This window comes from Prionailurus bengalensis, chromosome A2 (assembly GCF_016509475.1).
Source record: "Prionailurus bengalensis isolate Pbe53 chromosome A2, Fcat_Pben_1.1_paternal_pri, whole genome shotgun sequence".
Classification (NCBI taxonomy): domain Eukaryota; kingdom Metazoa; phylum Chordata; class Mammalia; order Carnivora; family Felidae; genus Prionailurus; species Prionailurus bengalensis.
In genome coordinates this window covers 76,090,697-76,107,090 of record NC_057348.1, presented here as the reverse complement: position 1 = coordinate 76,107,090, position 16,394 = coordinate 76,090,697, and positions in this window count along the sequence as shown.

Sequence of the window (16,394 nt, the reverse complement as noted above, 5' to 3'; positions counted from 1 at the left end):
CAAAGTAAAGCTGCTTTATGGGTTTATAAACCTCCTTTCTGCTGAGGAAGGCAGGAGCCTCAGGTCTTGGTGATGCATTAATTATTCACTAAATCAGCACTTGCCCTGTTGCAGCCTCTGGAGATTTTTTTTTTTTTTTTTTTTTTTTTTTTTTTTTGCCTCCAGCTAACGTCCAGGGTCCTTGGTGCTGGCTGGGCAGCCCTGAAAACACAAGAGAAAGCGGGTGCTGTTGTGAGGGTTTAATTTTGCAACGGAGGGTCTTCAGAGCTTAATTAAAAAACATTCAGAGGCAAATGCTTTTCCCCTTGTGGGAATACCTTAATACCCTTAATACCCTGGGTCAAAGTTGCTTATTAGTTTTTTATCCGTCCGTACTCCAAGCATCATTCACTTCTGCCTCTTTCACAAGACCTCCCTGCTACTCAGTGGTGATCATTTTCCCTGGTCAGTGTCTTCTCATGGATTGCAAAGAATTACCTACAGCCCTGAGGCTCTCACCTCATTCTCAGGAGTAAACATTACTGAGACAGTTAAGAGATTTGTTGAGTGGTTTGTTTGGGTTTTTTTTTTTCTTTTTTTTTCTTTTTTTAACACGTATGTGCAGGGGCTAGTATATATAACACACCTTCACCATCTGACCACTCCATTGCTGAATTTGTCTCCATTCCCTGTCCTGGAATGTACTTTTGTCCTGGAAGCATGTGTCCTCCTCTGACCGGCTAAGCACAATGCTCTCACATGCAAACCTGCTCCATTTCCCCATCTTAAGGGAAGAAAACCAAAACCCTTCTTTATGCTATATACTCTCTACTCCTTTATTCCGTTTGACTTCTTAGCCCAGGTGCTTGAAAGGATAGTTCGCACTTGTGTTTCCAATCGGTTTCTCCTTCATCCCATTATAACAGAACTCCCATCTCCGCCACTGGTCTCAGTGATGACTGCTGGCCCTCCAACTGCCAAGTGCAATGGCTGTTTTCCCTAGTGGAACTCTCTGTGGTCTATCTCCCATGACCACGCCCTTCTTTTCTTTTGTCTTTTTCTTTTTTAACATTTATTTATTATTGAGAGACAGAGAGAGACAGAGCATGAGCAGGGGAGGGGCCGAGAGACAGGGAGACACAGAATCTGAGCTGTCAGCACAGAGCCTGACACGGGGCTCGAACTCACAAACCGCGAGATCATGACCTGAGCCAAAGTTGGACGCTTAACCGACTGAGCCACCCAGGCGCCCCGACCACGGCCTTCTTGAGACTTTGCTTCCTTGGCTTCCAGGACACCATTCCAAAATTTCCCCATAGGACTGACTCCCTCTCTCCCATTTCTCTTTTCCTCTCTCTTTCCCTTAAACATAGGGTGCTCCCAAAGGTTTTGTCTCCAGCTTCTCTTCCTTCTATAACCATTCTCATCTGTGACCAGCCTCTCCATACCTTCACCTTGGTCCTCCCTACATCTCTAACTCTCGCTTCTACCTTGTTTGGAATTTACATCCAGTTTCTAACAGCCTATTGAATATCTCTACTTTGATGGCCCATAAGTACGTGTGCTGCAAAACCTAAGTCACCTCCCACCCATCCCTCCTGGACCAAAATGTGTTCTTCTGTCTCTAATTTCTGTTATTGGCCCCATGATTCACCTCTGAGCTCAAGACGAGCCTGGGAACAAGACTGGCTATATGATTTGCAGGACCCAGTGAAAAAGGAAGAGGAGCACGGGGACCCTTTGTTCAAAAATTAATGATTTCAAGATGGTGACAGAGCAGTAAACCTAGTCCGGGACCCTTCAGAGACTGTACACATCCTCCTTAAAACCAGCCCAGCTTGGGACTCATATTGGACATTTCCATCTCCTTACCTCTTCCTATCACTAGCTCCTGTCATTTCTATCTTACCAGCAACCAGCCACCACGTTCCCTTTGCTCCAACCTCATCACCCTGCCTTAGTTCAGTCTGCCCTCGCGTCTGGTCTGAACCCTGCAGGAGCCTCCCTGGCTGCCGTTTTGATTCCAAACTCTCCCTTTCTGCTGGTCTAATCCTCCCTAACATCACCAGAGGGATTTCTGAGGCACCCCTTTGATCATGTCGTTCCCTTGTTCAAAAGCCTTCAATGGCTTCCCTCTGCCCATGTGAGCTTCCTGAAGTTCCCAACACAGGGCATGCTTTATACTGTGCCTCTCTGTCCCATGGACCCTCTTTGAGCTCACCAGTGTCGTGAACTACCACGCATCTTTGAAGCATCCACTTAAATAGACTTTGTCTCTACCCCCTCTCCACCCCCAACTCTGTCCACCAGCACCTTGTAAAAGCCTGTTCCGGTGTAAATGACATAACGCTGTAACTATTTGTTTATGCCCTTATCTCCACTAGACAGTGAGTCCAGGCCAAGTATTGCGTAACACCGATTGATGCACAAACGTTGCCTAATATGACATGGGCACGTTGTAGGTGCTCAATAAATGTTTCTTGAGTGGAAGTAAATAAAGACTGGACTCTAGGTTCTAAAAACGTCTTTAAATCTTAAATGTCCACTTTCTACCCAACACGAGTTTCTAGTCAAGTAGCAAAAGAAATATCACCAGACTGGAGTTCATTTTAGGAACACTTCCAAATTTTGCTCATGAACCAATTCTTCCTCTCTGATGTTACAAATGTAGGAGGCATGAATCACTCTTGCTAGTAAAGCTCACTGAGGCTTTACTCCTGCTGACACCACCCCTACCCTCTTACTCATTCCACACATGTACCCCCCCTGGCGCTACCTGCTTCAGCACAAGGCAGTCTTTTACTGGAAAGTTCTGCAGCATCTTGAATAGCAGATGTGACAGCAAATTGTTGGCCGTTCAGTCTCAAAGAATGTGCAACAGTTGTCTCCCCGAGGCCTTGATTATTTGCTTGGAAAAACAAAGCAAGAACTGCTTTCAAGGTTACCGTCACAGTCTTAAAATGCCATTTATGGGTCTCGTTTTAAGTCCTGGATTGACAGCGTAACGACAAGGAGGTCACATTCTGGGCTTTGACCTTTAGGTTCTAAAACCTGGCTGTCTACCTAACTCTGCTCTCATGAAAAATACTAGATTTGGGCTGTTTTGAAAATGAGATTGAAGGGTACTTTGTGAGAATCAGAAATGAGCTCAAGAAGTTCCATGACCAGGAAAATTTAGAACAAATGTCATGTGGCACTTTCTCCATCTAATACCTCTCATGCGGGACAGTAATTTGTAATTTTGCGCAAAATGCCCTTGCCCTCAGGGGCTCTCTGAGGGCAGGCACTGTGTTTTATTGAAATTTGTAGGGGCGCCTGGGTGGCGCAGTCGGTTAAGCGTCCGACTTCAGCCAGGTCACGATCTCGCGGTCCGGGAGTTCGAGCCCCGCGTCAGGCTCTGGGCTGATGGCTCAGCCTGGAGCCTGTTTCTGATTCTGTGTCTCCCTCTCTCTCTGCCCCTCCCCCGTTCATGCTCTCTCTCTGTCCCAAAAATAAATAAACGTTAAAAAAAAAAAAAAGAAATTTGTATTCTCATCCAAGGGCAGAGTTTTCGGTGTACAGAGTCACTCAGTATCTGCTTGTTGGATGAGTGATTAAAACTGAATAACCCTTCCTTATGACCATTAAGGGAGCCCATAGGAATACCATCACCTTCTAGAATATGGAAGGCCTGAATCAGGCAGGGCGTCACAGCATTTTCAGTCTCGGACTATACAATAGAAGCTGCTATTTGGGCTTGTATTAACATCCCTTTGTCTGGGAACAGTCCCCAGACTCTCTTGGGGGAAACTAGTCCTTTGACGTTGTCAGCCCAACAGAATTTGGATGGGGCTAATCCCTCCGTGGGCTCCAGGCTAATCAGTACCCCTCTCTCTTCTTCTTCCCAGTGTTTGGTTCGGGGATGGGTATACAACTCAAGTTTTCCAGTGAGGGGACTTCTGGGATTTTTGTGGGAGAGAAAGAGCACTCTCTGGACTTGAAGTTATATGGATGGAGCTGGCAGTGGCTGGAGACTGGGGCTGACCACAGAGAAGAGCAGAACTGGGGGAAGCAATAGGGAAGATCCTTAAGTACCACCTTAAAATATCTTGACCCAGCTATGCCTAAAGCCAGCGGACATTCCCCGAGCCAATACATTTTTTCTGGACATGTAGCGTCAGACTTACGAAGCTTTGTTGTTTGTAGCCTGAGATCTGGGACGTTTTTGTTTTCAATTGCAACATGACCTATTTTATCACGATCCAAGCAGACCCTTATCAATACGATCTTAAAAACAGCCATCTGTCTATTCTTAAAGAGCTCAGAAGAAAGGTCACAAATGAGTACCCAAGTCTATATTTGAATGTTTTAAGGTAGTCACTAAAATAGGCATAAGAAGGTCACATCCATGCTTTTTACAGACTCTCTCAAGGCTGCATACCTATCGAACTTCACCTCCAGCAAGGGGGCCAAGAAGACACTTTAGATCCCACCAGGGGTAGGGTGGCACTTTCTACCCAGCTATGCCTGTGAATTCCAAATGTCTTTAAAAGTTGTCTATATTTAACAAGAATGCCGTAGAAACACTCTAAGTGGGACACATTTTCAGCTCACTATTTATTCTTTGTTTATGGATTTTAGCATCTGGTTGCTAACCTGGCACTTTAAAAATGAGTAGGAGGGAGATTAATGTTTGAGGTAAGGCTAAAGAGCCTTAGCAAAGCTCTTAAATTTTTTTTTCAAATTAGATTCATAGCAGGATTAACCTCGATGTAGTCAATTAAACATTTTTAGACTTGAATGCTAGTCATGAACTAGTTTCATTTTTCTGGCATATCATATCTTTACCTTCATTCAGGAGTGTCCTGTGTAAGAAGGAGGGGCAGTAAGAATGTGAAAAACACAAGGGGCGCCTGGGTGGCTCAGTTGGTTAAAAGTCTGACTTCAGCTCAGGTCATGATCTCCTCACTTGTGTGTCCGAGCCCCGCATCGGGCTCTGAGCTGACAGCTCAGAGCCTGGAGCCTGCTTCAGATTCTGTGCCTCCCTCTCTCTCTGCCCCTCCCCCTGTTTGCGCTCTGTCTCTCTCAGTCTCTCAAAACTGAATAAAAGTTAAAAAAATAAATTAAAAAAAAAAGAATGAAAAACACAACTACTTGCAGTTCACATAGAATACAGTTTAAGACCTTTAAAAGTAAAGGTTTTTGTTTCTCTGGTCAGCTTTTGTCAACTCTGATAGTTACATTCACAAACATTTGTATAACTGGAAGTTTAAGAAATTATCACAACTATTTGCTCTATAAATACTTAAAAAAAATTTTCAGATGTGCTATGTGCTTGGGCAAAATACATCGACATCCAAAATTTGAGGCCTGCTTTTTGTTTTAAAACGGTTGCTTGCTTGAAAATCACAAACATCCAATTGAGTAGAAGCTAACACTGAGAGTTTGATAGTTGCATTTTAGAAACACTTTTAATTAAACTCAGTTCACCTCTTATGGAAATCTGCCTAAAACTGTATTATTTAATGTTTATTTTCAGGGAGAGAGACAGAGCCTGAGCAGGAGAGGGGCAAAGACAGAGGGAGACACAGAATCTGAAGCAGGCTCCAGGCTCTGAGCTGTCAGCACAGAGCCCAACGCAGAGCTCGAACTCACGAACCAAGAGATCATGACCAGAGCCGAAGTTGGATGCTTAATGGACTGAGCCACCCAGGTGCCCCCTAAAATTATATTTTAAAGACTCTTCAAAAATTGTATTTCAGTTGGTGTTACTTCCCTTGGATTTGTAAGGATGCTGAAATTTGGCAATAGCCCGAGGAGGAGAAAAGGGCATTCTGTATTTTTTTTTTTTTTAACTCTTCCTTTACTCTTTTTTAATCCAGATTCTGTCTTTCTCCATTTGAAATGTCCAGTTCAGTTCCAAGTCCCTAAAGTCCTCACCACATTTCCCTAGGAGTCCCCAGTCACATGCCTGGCATACAGTAGGTACTTAGGAAATGCTTAGGGAATGAAAAAGCATTTATTTAACCTCTATTTTGAGCCCAATAAGGTTCAGGCAGTATCTTTGTACCAGAGGCTTGAAGGGATAGTTTAACCTACTCTCTTGCTGCAACCCTATCGCATAGTTCTAGGTTATTAATTATTACCTAGGGTGATCTGGGAAACTAGGTTTAATTAGCAAGTTAAATGCTCCACCCATGGCTTGTACTCGGAGGGGATCCTGATTCCCAATCCGGTCTTTTCCCAGAGAAGATGGAACCTTTGATCTGAGGATGTGTCAGAAGTGATGGAAATGCTAGTTCAGAAGCCATCACCTCTGTTGTGTAGCACAGCCTTGCCTCATTATCCCCCACCACGATGCCCTTGGCCTTCTAGAAGAATTAACTCTACAACTGCCGTCCCTCTAGAATAAGCCCGATCTTCTGGAAAGAGTATTTATTTCATCAAGGCCATCGCGCTTGAGGCTGCCAAGGCTGGTAATCAGACTTGTGAAGGGCAGCCCACCCAGAGCTGAGTGGCTGCATTTTTATCCCATCAGAAACAAGCCAGCACTCGGCCTCACTCCAGGATTAGGTGCTATTTCACGTATCGGGCTGTTTGCCAGACAAAGAAGTTGGAGGATGTGTTTGCCCTTTCCGAGATGGCTAAATGGGATGCTGCTATTAACCTCTGAGTAAATGGTTTCTCTGTGATCCTATCTGGAAAACATGGAATACATGGAATTCAGTCATCTACTCAGGACTTTTTCGTCCAAGTGCTGACCATCGCTGGTTGGTGGCCTTCGACTTTGGAAGCTCCAGTTGTCTACCTGGTTAGTACCTTAAGCCTTAGCAGCAACCTCTGTCTCATTCTTTAACATTTCTTGAGTAGTTCCTATGTGCCAATCACTGCTATGTACTAATGGTATATGTTCTACATTTAGAGAAGGCCAAGGCTGTCTTAAATACGTATATTATTAGCAAGAAGAGTCACAAGCCTTAAAGTCTAAGATGAAGAACAAACACTACAATGTTCTATTTCTATAAACATATACATGTATGCATACATGAATAGGCAAGGTTCTAGAAAGTTCTAGGAAGAGGCGTAGCAAGATGGTGGGTACTTTCAGGGAAGGTACGGGCATTATGTTTGGGATGGGGGTTAAATAATGTTTTAACTTTTTAAATGGTAATCTAATGTCTGTAGCTGGTATAATCAGACCAAAAAATTGTAACCCCAGGTTTTTGTTTGTTTGTTTTAGATATAAATGTCTCTTATACTTTGAATACAGCATATGCTGAATTTGGGCTAAGTCTGGGTTTTTACCTGAAAATACAAATTCAAAGAAAGACCTAGGAAATTAAAATCCATTCTTTCTAGTCACCAATGAATTTACTAAATGAGACAACATGGCTCTTAACAAATCGGGACCATGTAAGTCACATTTCTATGCCTCGGTTTCCTCATCTGTAAAACAGGTACAAAGGTCACGTGCCTTAGCACACAATACAGGCTCTTCGAAATGTGGCCCCTTGTAATTACTCCCAATTCTGCATTCTGAGCTAGCAGCCTCTCGCCCCCCAACAAGCTGTAGCCTGAATATACTCACCATTCGCAAAAGCTAAACCCTGGTTTTTGGCTCATCCAGTTCCTTCTGCCTGGAATGCCTTCTCGGTCTTCTCTGCCAAGACAGCTTCTGCTTATGTTCAAAGTCCAGCTCTGATGGTACTTTGCATGTGGAACCTTCTCAGTTTCCACTGCCCAGATGCAATACTTGGACAGATACCTCTTGGAAAAGAGCTTTCTAGATTGTTCTGGACCAGCTGTGCCACACACGAGGCCAGGCGCCTCATCTCTTGCACTGTATCCCTAGCACCAGCACAGAGCACATCGCTGGTATCCGACGAATGTCCACCAAGCAGATTGTTAGCATGGGAAATTTTCTGTGTTTGCTAAATTGCGAGTGCGTGGAGAGCATCCGAATTTGCCCAGCACTGAGCACAGAGCTCATCAGGTATTTGTTGAACGTGTTCATTCAATAAATGTCTGGATCTACGCCCAGTGTGCTTTCCGGGGAGAAATAATTCACAGGTAATTCTTCAGCCAGAATGAGTCATACCCAATATACATTAGTACTATGTATATATAGCACCATACTTTTCACCGTTTCTGATGACAGAATGGTAAGTCAACGTCCCCAGGTCTCACCGTGTCATCTGTAACGAGGTTCATAAGGGCACTACAGAACTGATTGCTAGAAAGGTAAACGCGTGCCTTTCCGGAGGGCAATCTGAAATATTAAATTATATATAACTTTGACTCAGGGAAAATATGCCAAATCATGCAGATAAAGAGGTTTACACTATTGTTTTTAAATCAGAGAAAAACTGGAAATGACCAACCCCCTATTGATGATCATTTAGGTTAATTATGCTAGACCCCTGTAATGGAATACTAGACATTTCCCTAAAAAGATGGAGTCCCATTTTTAGGGCATAACTGGGAGAAAGTAGGCTCCAATTATGAAAAATAAATGTAATATATGTACATTATATTTCTTGAGGGGTTAAAAAGGGAAACCATACAGGAATTGCCTACAGACAGCCCCAAATTTTAAATGATAGTTTCCCCTTATTTTAGGGTTTTCTCCGTAATGAACATGTCAAGGCTTTGTTCTAAAAATCATTTCAAAATTAGGAGAGTTTCCTGTGATCGCCTGCTCCAAAGTGACCTTTTATGTGCAGAAGTGAAGTTCACTTTAATAAACTCTGTAACCTTGATCACAGTATTGCAATGTTCACATCCCTGAGAAAAAAGTCTGTCTTCTGCACAGTCAAAACAGAAGAGAAACAAATCAGTCTTGCTGCTATCCCTTAAAAGATGCAGGTATTTGATACAAACTTGAGTCTGAGTAGAGTAGAAACATTTATGGTCAATTTGCGCTTGCAATGTTAAGAGTAGCCAGGATTTAAAATTCTTCTTAACTGCCTCCTTTGCTGTTAGGCTCCAAACAAAATATGGTAAACTGTGTTCACCGCTGAGAGTGGATTTTTTTTTTTTTTTCTGACAAAGACACATGTTTATAAATGTTTAAATCCTTCAGGTTGTCTGCATGTTAGAGTTGCCCTCCCAAGTGGATGGAGCGGAAAAATGGAATTTGTTATGGAGGAATTTTAGTATACCCATCTCTGTAGATCTGCTGTATAGAATGCATGATGGTTTGGCCTGAAGAGCTAAGAAAAGAACTGGGATCTTAAAAAGGAAAAATTGCCACTTCAAACATATCCTATCTAAATACATTCACTTTTTTATATTGGTCTGTAATAAAGTTTAGACTTCTTTCCAGATGAAAGCAATTGTTCTTCTAATCCCCAATACGTGACCTTCTCCATTAGTATTTTGCTTTCCTAGGTGAGTCGTCATGCAGTATGGCCAACACAAAGCTAAATGTCAGTGTCGTAAAGATCCCCACGTGTTTATCTTTAGATATGGGATGTTTATACAGCCTTTCCAAGCTTTGAGCTTCTTCCCATGGTACGAATCTCTGGAATCCTCAAACACTAGTTTGGCTGTTCGATTTTTCAGGCTCCATGAAACTTCCATTCCTGTTCCTTTCTAGAAAGTTCACAGTATAGTGATGCTTTTAATAGGCTCCATTGGGAGTCAAGGAAAAAAACAACAACTTGGGTTAAATATTCACTTTTACAGAGCTAAGAGTCTAGGTAGGAGTCTGGTTATTACAGAGTCCTGGAAATTGGTTGCATGTCCTATAGATGGACTATAGTGGTTGGGTTTGTTTTTCTACATGACCAAATGAATTTTGTTGAATACACACATATTGTAATAAGCTGTAGAAATAATACAACTTACTACGTAAAATCTGGCCTACCTTGTTATTTGTAAGGTACCTTGTTGCCCTGTTTTTAAAAACTACATGGAAGGTTTGAGGACTGAAAAGAATTCTGTTGAGTATGTTTGGGGACAACCATATGCTCCTTTAGTTGGCTGTTCTTAAAAGACCTACTAGTCCCACAAGAGGATACATGTTTGTTCACTAACATTAAGGATAAAGTATTTCAGGGTACCTGGGTGGCTCAGTCGGTTAAGCGTCCAACTCTTGGCTTCAGCTCAGGTCATAATCTCATGGTTTGTGGGTTTAAGTCCCGTGCTGGGCTCTGTGCTGGGAGCACGGAGCCTGCTTGTGATTCTGTGTCTCTCCCTCTCTGCCCCTCCCCTGCTTGTGCTCTCTCTAAATAAACTTAAAAAAAATGATAAAATATTTCTATTTGGTGAGCCATTTTTAATTTTGTTTTCTTTCTAGCAGAGTTACTTTTGGTGAAATAATTTCTAGGGCCATTTATATAAAAAATTGTAGTCAATTTTAAGAAAATGTTCTACTGTATTTGATGGACTGTTTAATAGAGCCTAAGACCAGTTAAAAGAACAAGTGGTCTTGAAAGAGAGGGTCCAGGGACGCCTGGGTGGCTTAGTAGGTTGAGTGTCTGACTTTGGCTCAAGTCACGATGTCAACGCTCGTGGATTTGAACCCCACATCGGGCTCTGTGCTAACAGCTCAGAGCCTGGAGCCTGTTTTTGGATTCTGTATCTCCTCTCTCCACCCCTCCCCAGACCCCCTCCCCCTCTCTCTCAAAAAAAAAAGAGGGTTCAATAGAATGAGTATTGTCCTGGGATAGGTTTTCTATCACGGCTGCCTTAACATTTCTGTCAACTAGCTATGTGACCCCAGCTAACGTAACCTCAGTACCCTTCTGAAAATGAGGGGAGAGGGGGAGGGAATTCTTTAAATCTCTTGCATTTTGGCTTTCCTAAACCTTTTTCCTGAAGGAGAGGCAAGGTTGGAGAGAAGATCACATGCCACAGCCCCAGAGAGATGTCCATAGCCAGCATCTCTAAGGGTTTGCCCAGTTCCATCTAGTACTTTTTGGACAGTCCTTTACAGGGAATACCTTCCACTGGTAGATTTTAGTTTTTCTTTTTTACTGTAAATGTTTTGTGATCTATTTCCAAGTCTTCCCTGCAAGCAAGTAACCATACTAACGACTAGATTTTAATTCTTGGGAGGGAGAGCAAGAGAACTTTGCAGTAAACTTAGTCTATTACCAGCTGGTAAATGGGAGATAAAATGTAGCCAGCCCTCTATTTCCTAGACTTCCGTGTTTGTCATCAAAGAAGTATGGAGGTATGTCACGTCAGACCTGGCTATGAATCAAACAGCTAACCTTTAAAAACAAAAGGCACGTAATTTATATGAACATGAAGAAAACCGTCTTCAAAATCCTGTGCATTCTGATTAATATGTTTAATTAGAGGCTGTGATAAACTTGTTTTGTGTCAAAGTTTGTTCAGTTAGCAGGCTGAGTCAGACAGGTTGGTAGGGCACAAGGAGCCCTCTAGAAGGGCCACTCAGAGCATTTAACGAGTAAAACTAAAGATCATATGTAGTTTCAAGCTCTTTCCCAGAAGAGAAAAGCTAGATGCTGATAGATGAGCAGGTGTTAAGAGAAGTCATCCCTCATCTGCTTTATGTTGGAGGGAGAGGGAAAAAAATGCTCACACGCTCTCTTGCTCTCTCGCGCGCTCGCTCTCTCTCTCTCTCAAGAGAAGAAACAGAACGTTGAGGGAAGGAAGCAGGAGAGAACAAATGGAGCAGTCTTCTGGTAAATTGTAAGCAGGCATCTCTGTTCCTAAAAGCTTTAATGCTTATAATGGAAAGAGCCTGTGAAAACTTTGGTCACCAAAGTTTGTCACTTCTCTGAAGCAGGAGATTCAGGGCTGGCAAAGAACTTTCAGTGAGGAACATGAAGTGATGAAAAAAAACTTCTGTTCAGGTTTATTTTGCTGGGGGGTGGGGGATTGTTGGCAAGGGAGGAAGAAGAATGGGTATGTATGTGTGAGGGTTTGCACACAGGAGGGTTTGATTCAACTAGTTTGTTGAATGGCTAAGGATTACTGAGGAACCTAAGAATTGTAGCTGTCTTTACATAAACTTTGCATAAATCTTAAATATACATAAATACATAAACCTTTATGTTGTATAAATATGTTTTATGAACACAAAAATGTTTTCAAATGTGTTAAGGCTTTCTGCTTAGCCACTTAGTCGCTTTTTCTATACAAAGCCTAATTGAATGCAAGGCAAAGCTGTCCTTCATTTTGGCTCAGGAAGCTCTGCCTGGGAATTGTAGCTGTCGCCTGTCTGTGAGGCCATGACCTTCATTTGGGAGTGGTGCACTCCAATTTATGGCCCTGTGGCTTGGAAAATATCAACAATCTTGTAAACAAACATCCATGGCCAAGGAAAGGCGAGAGTGTCCAAATGAGGGGGAAAGAACCAGATTTGAGAGCAAAGAGCAGGGACCTTGCTTGGGGCGGGGGGGGGGGGGGGGGGGGGGGGGGGGGGAGGGAAGAGTTTTTCCGGCGGAGACTTTTTCCAGAGAAAGGAGGGGATTTTCAATAGCTGCTATAGGGTGTCAGTTACGGAGAGCGGGAGGGATGGGAGAAAAGGATTTCTTTTGTCCTATGCATGTACTCAATTCCCAGTGGACATTTTCCCCCTCTAAATATGGAGTTAAAGACTTGCATTGTTCTCAATTACATTTTTAGAGGGGCCAACCCACATGGTGAGCCGGTTTCATGTTGCAGCGGAAAACATTTTCATTCAGGGATGGTCCGAGGACTGTCTGATTTGCAACAATTGGGAGTTGATTTATGGAATACGTAAGTGCACCAATATTTAGCATGTTTCACTCTGTGCTAAGTTCTATAAAGGCTATAGAAGTGGCTGAACATATGTTCTGTGCCCTCATGGAACTTGCTATCTGGTTAGATAAGGCTTATCAGCGAACGGGCAGTGTTAGAGGACATTTCAGAGAAAGTGTTTTCAGCTAGGCCAGAGAAGAGAAGGACTTTGGCTGAAGGGAGGTTTTCCTCACGGAAAAATCAGATTTGGCGGACCGACAACAATGGGACTTTCGAGAAAGCCAGCGCTCACTCTAGGAGCCACTAGAAAGAAGTAGAGGAGATGTAACATACATGGGGTGATTGACCAGAAGTAGGTCCTGAAGGATTTCAGGAATACCTTTCTCTTCTCGTAGCCCTTTCCCATGTGAGTGACCATGGGAGGCAGATCAGGTATAGTCATTAGCATTTCACAGCTGCAGGAAATAAGGACATGAAATTCAGAGAGGCTGTGAATCGTGAGAAGTCACGTAGGGGACACGCCAGAATTTAGTCCACTGTCCCCATGCTGTGGGACAGAGAGGGGACTGTTGTAGCAGTCAGGGGAGGGTTTGGACTCCGCGAGTGTCCCAGAGATCCTCAAGGGGATGTTGGTTCAGCTGTTTCACAGAGACCAAGGTCCTAGTGACATCACAGGAGAGGTTTGCTTTTCTATCTGGTACAAGTTCAAGCTGGCAGGTAGCCCACGGGAGCCAGGCATAGACAGCTGTACTGCACATGGTCATTGTGTCTCCCCTAAGTCCCAGGAGGTTGGTCTACATGGGCAGCATCAGTCAGATATCTTGGTTTCGCAAACAGGAAGCACTAACGAGAGACTGGCTGTGACTGGGGAGGGCGGCATCAGGTGTTTATGCCCCAACATCCTCTGCAAGGTGGTCACGACTGACTGTCTCCCTTTACCAAGGGTCATGGGGCCTGGTGAGCGGCCTTCCTACACACGCTCTCTAATTCCCAGTCGTTACCGTCTTTCCTCACCCACGGCCAAGGGTGGTGATGACCCCCGTCTCATGCTGTCCTATCTTTTATAGTTTTCCTCCACTCTGACCACGTCTTTGTCCACCGTCCCCTGATGAAACGGTACCCGCTTGTACCCTCTGCATCATGCCGGAACCCTGACTGCTAGTCAATTAGGGACTTAAGTTTCTTTTGCTTTTTTTCCCACCAGTATGATCCTCATCTGCAGGGTTATACCTGGCTCACCGTATTCCAACCCACTTGAAGGGGAAAAAGAAATGGAGACTGTATTAGTTTCCTGTTGCTGCTAGAACCAGTTACCACAAACACAGTAGCTTAAAAGGGCATGTTTAGCTTACATTTTTGTAGGTTAGACGTCTGGTGCACATCTCACTGGGCTAAAATCAAAGTGTGGCGTGCATAGCTGTGCTCTTTCCTGGAGGCAGTGGAGAAGAATCCCTTTCCTTGCTTTTTCCAGCTTCTAAGGTCCACTTACGTTCACCGTGGCGCCTGTCCTCTATCTTGAAGGACAGCAACATCAGCCCAAACCCTCCTGATGCTGACATCTCGCCGAATCCCTCTTCCGCCTCCCTCTTCCACTTTTACGGACTCTTACGATTACATTGGACCCACCTGGATAATCCAGGCTAATTGCCAGATTTCAGGGTCAGCTGTCAGTACCGCAACTCCACCTGCAGCCCTAATTTCCCTCTGCCATATGATGTAGCAGTTACGGGCTAAGGAGATTAGGACGCGGACACCTTTTGAGGGCCACTATTCTGCCTACCGCAGCGGGTGAACAACTTCCTTTTAAGGTTGTGTCCTTGAGGTTGCATCCAACACCCTCCCCTACTATCCTCCTGGCCAGAATTCAGTCACATGGTCACACTGAACTGCAAGGGAGGTTGAGAAGTACGGTTTCTCGAACTAGGCAGCCGTGGACCCAGTTAAAACGTGGAGGAGTCCTATTACCCAAAGAAAGAAGGGAGAGAAGGGATGTTGAATAGCAATTTCTAGCCTGTTCCCCTCGGGCTTGTTTGTTCTTGGCAAGATCTGCTTTTGGTTTCCCCTCACTTCCTTTTGCATCTTGGTGCTTTGGGCTAATTGCAGGTAACTATGGGCCCTGAGCTGCCCTTCACCTGAGATCGGTTTCTAATTTAGGAGAAGATAGAGTGGTTTCCTTAATGGACCACAGCAGCTGCCTCATGTCTGTGTCCTGATCTTCCATAATGATTTTTTTTTAATTTTTTAAATTTAATTTTTTATTTTTAAAATTTTACATCCAAATTAGTTAGCATATACTGAAACAATGATTTCAGGAGTAGATTCCTTAGTGCCTCTGGCCCATGTAGCCCACCCCCCTCCCACAATCCCTCCAGCAACCCTCAGTTTGGTCTCCATATTTATGAGTCTCTTCTGTTTTGTCCCCCTCCCTGTTTTTATGTTATTTTTGTTTCCCTTCCCTTATGTTCATCTGTTTTGTCTCTTAAAGTCTTCATATGAGTGAAGTCATATGATTTGTGTCTTTCTCTAATTTCACTTAACATAATACCCTCCGGTTCCATCCACATAGTTGCAAATGGCAAGATTTCATTCTTTTTGATTGCCGAGTAATACTCCATTGTATATATATATATATACCACATCTTCTTTATCTGTTCATCCATCAATGGACATTTGGGCTCTTTCCATACTTTGGCTGTTGTTGATAGTGCTGCTATAAGCATTGGGGCGCATGTGTCCCTTGGAAACAGCACACCTGTATCCCTTGGATAAATACCTAGTAGTGAATTGCTGGGTCATAGGGTAGTTCTATTTTTAGTTTTTTGAGGAACTTCCATACTGTTTTCCAGAGTGGTTGCACCAGATTGCATTCCCATTCCATAATGATTTTTTGCTGAGACTAGCTGGTTTACAAATGTTTCTGACCTCTGACCCACACCGTGTGTGACCTACCCAGTGCACTGTCCACCATCTTGCTCTCCCTTCCATATTCAGAATCTTAGATCCTGTCTGCTGCCCTGTTATTGGGTCTTGCCGGTCCCAGTCTCTATAAGCCCGGCCACTACTCTCGGTCTCAATCTTGGCTGTCTCCTGCCCTTCACTCAACCCCTGCTCTGAGATGCACAGAATTCGTCTAGACTTCTCTCTACTGGTCCCTCACACACCTCAAGAGACTTCCCAGTGCTGGGTAGATGTAGCATTCACTCAACTCAAGTTTAGGAAACGATCAGAAAAATTGTAACCAAAGCAAAGAAAATGTATATCATGTTGGGGTGGCTTAGTCAGTTGAGCATCCAACTTCGGCTCAGGTCATGATCTCACGGTTTGTGAGTTTGAGCCCCACATCGGGCTCTGCACTGACAGTGTGGACCCTGCTTGGGATTCTCTCTCTCTCTCTCTCTCTCTCTCTCTCTCATCTCTCTCTGCCCCTCCCCCCCCTCACACCCCCCCCATCTCAAAATAAATAAATAAACTTAAAAAAAAAAAAGAAAATGTATTCATGCGGGTGCCAGACAGAGCCATGCCTTCTTCCATGAAAGCTGATGGAGCCTTCTCCTATGCAGTATACATGGATCTAAAACCAACAGAGAGTGAAAGTCTGTGTGACACTGTTCACAGTTACATCCAAATGACTCGCAGGCCAAATGTTACTTCCTATACCTGACTTTAGGTTCTGGTCTCTAAGGAAGTACGTTCTTACTAGACGACACAATAGTTGCACCATTCAATTGGAAAACACG